General features: G+C 35.2%; 1 long non-coding RNA gene across 1 annotated transcript; it reads left to right on the top strand.

Moving 5' to 3' along the window:
* Nucleotides 1-3,423: 3,423 nt before the first annotated feature.
* Nucleotides 3,424-3,874, top strand: LOC129740372 (uncharacterized). The gene is made up of 3 exons (XR_008736217.1): nucleotides 3,424-3,476; nucleotides 3,536-3,610; nucleotides 3,670-3,874. It is a non-coding gene; the product is annotated as an uncharacterized LOC129740372 (long non-coding RNA).
* Nucleotides 3,875-6,000: the final 2,126 nt, after the last annotated feature.

Raw genomic sequence — 6,000 nt, 5'->3', positions numbered from 1 at the left:
AGCAAATATCCTGTAACAAAAAGGAGCAGGACATTTACCGTAATTTTACAGGTCGTAAAAAAAATTACACGACATTTATTTTTACGTGTGCATAGTTTTTTACAGGCTGCTGTAAAATTACAGGCCTGTAATTTGAAGCTGTGTATGCGGTACAGGGTTGTAGTTTCTACCTCATTTTTAAAAATATTATAATATTGATGAATGAAATGAAATGAGACATAATAAATATCAAAACGATACTATTTTTAATGCTATACTTGGAAATTTTATTATTCAATAATAAAAAATCATTTTCCTCCAACTAAATACGGCTGGAAATACAATCGTTTTCAATACGACAGGCGTTGCTTAAACAGTCCGGCGGCCGACCTTTCTTCGATTCCCATTTTGATCAGCGACTGAAAAATGACCCTAGTGGCAATTCCATCTCGTGGATTTCCGTGAGAATATCCTAAACCCTATATTGGATTCCATCTCTTAGTTTTCTGAAACAAAAGATTGGTAAACTTAGAATCTTCACAGAAACTTGGAACATTGTGTTAGCATACTTTCGAAAGCTTCCCGAAAACTTCCAAAATTTACCAGCCAATTAACGTTGTTGGTAATGACACTTTTTGGCGGTTGGCCCTCGATTATCCTCGGTTACATCTTTGAATACCATCCAGATAATTGCAACACGTTCAGAACTTTGTAAGGGCTTTCTAACCGTCTTCAGAAATTTTAAACTGAAATTTTATAAATTTCGTTTATAATATTTTGAAATTTTATTTAGGAATGTATTAAATCACTCACTTTTCGACTTCAACGACATGGGGAAGAATCTGAGCTGCTGCCAGCCGTGCAAACCGGAACCGAGTGCAGTGTGATTGCACAGCCGTTCAGTTCCAGGCTTGTAGAGCGACCGGGCACATGCCAGAATGGTATTAGCACTGACCACATATTAGTTTTACTAGTAGCAGCAGATGTGGGATTTGATCTTCCTCTATGTCCTGTTGGAGTTAAAAAAAAACAATTATTGTGCATCATGAAGAAAGATTTTGAAACGAAGCAAAAAAAACCGGCGTAGCTTGTCACTTTAATGTAGAACTCTGAAACAAAAATAATTATTATACACTTGATTCCAATAAAACCCATTAAAACTAACGTCTGAACGATTCTGAAGGCTTCGTTTCAAGTAGTACCTTCCTCCTTCGAGCCATTCCCAGCAAAGCTTGTAATACAATCGTTTTATTTATTTCGAGCGATTCTTGCTCCGACCTTGAAATAGTTTCCGTTCAAGTCAAAATTCAAAAGACTAAACAGTCAAAAGTCGAAATAAAATTAATTTTTATCAAACATAACGTGAGACACAAGAACTGTAATATTTCTTCCCAATATTTATGATTGTTGTACAAATTAATCTGTTAATTTCAATCAAGACTTTTTAAATAGTTCCTAAAATTGACTGTTAAAAAATTTATTATGCCCGTGGCATTAACATTATTTATATAGCAGCCACAATTTGGAGTCTGCATTTAAGAGAATAATTTCTAACTAGAGAGCTAAGTTTTTATAAAGTATTAAAGTTTCTCCTGTTGTCTTAGATAGAATCTGTCTTTAAAATTATCAATTGATAAAAAAACACTTTACTTACATACTTTCACACCTTCCAACAGGGGCAAGAAATTCCTCGTAAGCCAACCGTGATGGTTTTTTTACAATCAGTAATTTCCCCTTATTAAATGGCGCTCGCTGGCTAAACATTCCACCGGGAGCATATGTATCCGTAACGTAACATCCGATGGGGCGACGGCATTGTTACTGGGTGGATTTGATGGAGATGGAAAAGCAGTCATCAGTTAACCATTGCTGGCGCGAAACAATTATTTCTTCTAATACTGGCGACACGGGATTCCGATTTACCTGCCTGCAAAACAGTCACGTTCGATCAGAATCTTAAAATATATTAAATTACACCTTCATTTAAATATGTAATAACTTACCACCTTAAAATGATTGTTGCCTTCATCTTGCAAGTAGTACCTTTGATGCGCTTAACCTTTTGCCGGCTGGTTGTTTTCTTCCCTCCAGCGCTGGTTTCACTAATTCCAATAGCTTTTTTCACTTTTTGAATAACGCACACAATTTTCTCAGGCTGCAACAGAGCAATATGAAAATCATTCGCAAAAATAAACAATCAGGTGAAAATTTGCATTTGCACAACAAAGCGATTGCTTGTCGGTTTCAGACGGGTTTGAGTCCACGCTTACAGTAAACGCTAAATTCAGTAGCAAATGGGTTATTTTTACTCGAATTGAGCAAATTACAAGACGAAATTATAGAAAGATGCAAACTCGATTTTAAAAATTGAATTTTGCTAACAAAAAGTAATGTTTATTTTTGCTAAGTTGGACTCAAAAATTTTGTGCAGACACAATCGCTCGAATTTTACAGTCCTGAAATTCAAAACCAGCCTGTAAATAAGACTCTCATTTAAAAATAAATGCTCTGATCTGTAAAACTACAGCACATGTCCTGCTCCTTTTTGTTACAGGACATTTGCTGTGATTTATTTTTCAGCCAATCAATTCAAAATTACGTGATTTTGAAATTACAGGTTGTATTATTCTAAAGGTAACCATTTTCAATGACACGTAATAGTCAAAATTTTTTTCTGTGTAGCTTCACTGGAAACTTCGTAATTTTCATTAATGCATGCAGAAGTTATTAACAAAATAATGTGTTGCATTTTTTTCGAATACACTTCTTATAAAGGATTTTGGTTATTTTGATTTTCTTTACGGAAAAAAATGATATCAAAATAATATAGAACGGGCTCAAGGATGATCTACGATAAAAATGTCTGGGAACGTGGCTTGACTGAATCAGGTGATATTGGGGAAACTACCAGCCTCGCCTCTTCGATGGAACCGAGGCTAACTAGTACGTCTTCTTTTTAGCGGGCCGTTATTCCAGGGTCCGATCAGTTCTATTTCACGAACCTTAGCCACCATAAAAGCTCCTCCCTTGGAATATTTCACAAATATCTCAAATTTCAGCAAATTTTCCTGTTAGAAAAAAAATCTTTTGCTTTCTTCGCCCACAGCCTACTCATATATGAAACATCTAAAAATACATAATTTTTGTAGAATTCCTTCAATTATTTTACACTCCCAAAAATATCTATTAATTCATGTTGATTTTACTTATGTTCTAAATAAATACATTTAGCAACTCTGAAAACTTTGAAAAAAGCTATGGATTTTTATGAAATTCTTTTAAATGATTTTGAAACATATTCAAAAATTCTTGCGCTAGAGTTTGCACACAAAAATTTCGTCAATTCCCAATTTTGCCTAAGATTTTGCCGTTTTATCTCATCGTCAATTGTGTATGCCTCTTGAATATGAGAAGTAACTAATCACAGCAGTCATGCTATTCCAAATTGTAAACAAAAAATTTGAAAAAATCTTTGAACTTCTTCAGATTTTTTTCGGGTATTTTTAAATGTTTTCTTGTGAAACTTTGTTTTAAAAATACCTAATATCATTTCTAGATCAAACGGTTCCCATTTATAAGGAGGAAAGGTTGGCCAAGATGGGTCCACTATTGATATCCTTCATCAAAATTCGTAAGTTTAAATTTAATTGGGAAAAAATCAGTGCTTTTTTCAATTTAATTTTTTTCCAGCTTCAAGTTTTATCAGTGCTGTTTTCTGGAATCGAACCTCCTGGACAGCGAAATATGTATCTCGAAAGTGTTCTGGTTTGAAACAAGCCTTTGATAATGCTAGAGTCGAAGTTTAAAGTAGCGAGCATAAGAAACGTGTTGAAGACATGCAGCAGAACAACAGGCTCGACCTCAACCAATCTCAACCATGTCTAAACCATATCAATGATCCCATATCGCTTATCGCAGATAATTGTTAAAAAAAAAATAAACTGAAAGAATAAACTTTTATTTATTTTCAATACAAATGTTTAAGAATATTCAGCAATTTCATATAGATTTTTTATGGCAACAGGCCAAAGAAAAGCTTTAAAATGAACATTGTTTCAGTCCAAAAATTAATATATTGGGGCTAATTCTGCGACTCTAGTGACGTGACCTACAAAATTTTATATCGTTTTGCTGGATTAAATAGCCTCTTTAGCCTCGAAATTTTCGTTCAGATGAGCTATTCTTGCTCTTCAGAGCTCATCGAAACACAAATTTCTTTTCTGAAGCATTTTCTGAAGTCAACGTGAAATTTCGTGACTCACTCGAGTCCCAGAATAAGCCCCATTGTGTGTTGACTTTCAGATGTTCAACCGGGGCCTTGAAACGGTTCAATATTGGTTTGTTACTTGGTCCGGTTTTAGACTTTTAAGATTTGGGACATTTGACAGTCTAGTGTGGATCACAGAAATTTAGCTAAGCAAACATCGCCACATTGCAAACTTGTCAACTGATATGTGTTAACAAATAATTCAAGAACTTATAAAACAAGGTGTGATTTTTTTTTTGTAAATTTTTGACCGATCGAAAAATGAGCAGGCGAATCTAGTTCTTCGAGAAAATTACAATATCTATTTTCAATGCGATTTGAGTTTCCCCAGGTACTATCGGCTTCTGAGAAATTTTTGGGACAAAACACTAGCGCCAAAATCATATTGACGAATAAGACTTTAACCATTAATTCGAAAATTTTACCAGCATACTTTGGATTTTTTGTTTATACCACAATCGATGAAATCTCCGTGTCGTGATTCGTTTCTTCGTGTGGGAGTGATTCGAGTTTCGATTAGATCTGGCAGATCAGCGGGAAAATAATGATCTAGGCTTCCTGACGTTCGATCTCAATACCGTTCTAAATAGATTGTTCAACTAAAGTGTGAACCAGCTATTCCTGTATCTGACGGCCGAGTCTCAGACGGAACAGAAGGAGCTCAATCAGGTCCTGTGGGAAAAAATCATTCTGCAAGGCGAAGACGCTCTGCTGGACTTCAAGAACATGATCACCAGGTACTACTTCTGGGACGATGGCAATGGTTCAGGTGAAATTTAAACTTTTTAAAAAATGTTGGTTTATGATCGGAAAATTTAATTTTGTTTTTCAGGGACCACCAGAACGTGACGACGAGCCTTACCAGGAACATCGTTCCAAATGCAGGACTGCTTCCGAATGTATTTGCTCACGGACATCATTCGTTCAAGTTCTCGGAAACCTATATGCCATTGCCGGTATAAAGAACTTAAAAAAATATTACAAAACACCTACAAGAGCTTATCTGTGATAAGCCACCAAAGGATTCGTTCTCCGCCAAACTGCAGCTGACGATGCAGCATTTCCATTTATTTCATTCTTATTAACTTGAATTTAGTTTGCAAATTGGAGCTGCCTATTTCAACATGATCAATCATCAATGAAAAACCATCTGCAGGAACATCTGCTCGGAATGATTCCAAGAACCGTAAGCACTTCTTCCTTGGTTCTTCAATTATATTGGTTTAGTTGAAAGGAGAAAATGTTCGAAATAAAACGAAATTTTGAATCACAGGACCTTTCGATATGAATTTTTACTTTAGTTAATTGTAGTCACACAAATTCTGCGGTCTATGCTATGACCAATTACTGCTTTAAAAACATGATAATAATTTTAAATTAGTTAGTTTTGCTCTGATGGCCGCTTGTCTGACCGTATTCCTTTTTGAATCTGAGATTCTATTAATATCGGCCTTAAACTAATCAGATCCATTTTTAAACAAACATGTTTCGGGAATTCGATACGGAGTCACCTTCTGTATATACACACCTTGGTTTTTTGGTTTTTGGTGTTTGCAAGCTTGAAAGAGTTGAAAGCTTGAAGACTTTTTCGCTGGTGGCAGCACTGTAAACAAAGAGTTGATGTCCCAGACTACTTGTTCGAAAAACTATTCAGCCGAGTATCTTGATAGAATAGAATATCTTTGGTTTCCCTTAACTTTTACTTTGTGTGTTTATTTTCTTCAGAAAGGTCAGTTGCGGCTCATTCTAAAGGG

This window comes from Uranotaenia lowii, chromosome 1 (genome assembly GCF_029784155.1).
Source record: "Uranotaenia lowii strain MFRU-FL chromosome 1, ASM2978415v1, whole genome shotgun sequence".
In the NCBI taxonomy this organism is placed as follows: domain Eukaryota; kingdom Metazoa; phylum Arthropoda; class Insecta; order Diptera; family Culicidae; genus Uranotaenia; species Uranotaenia lowii.
The sequence above is the reverse complement of the archived record's forward strand: the minus strand, read 5'-3'. Positions and strand labels throughout refer to the sequence as shown.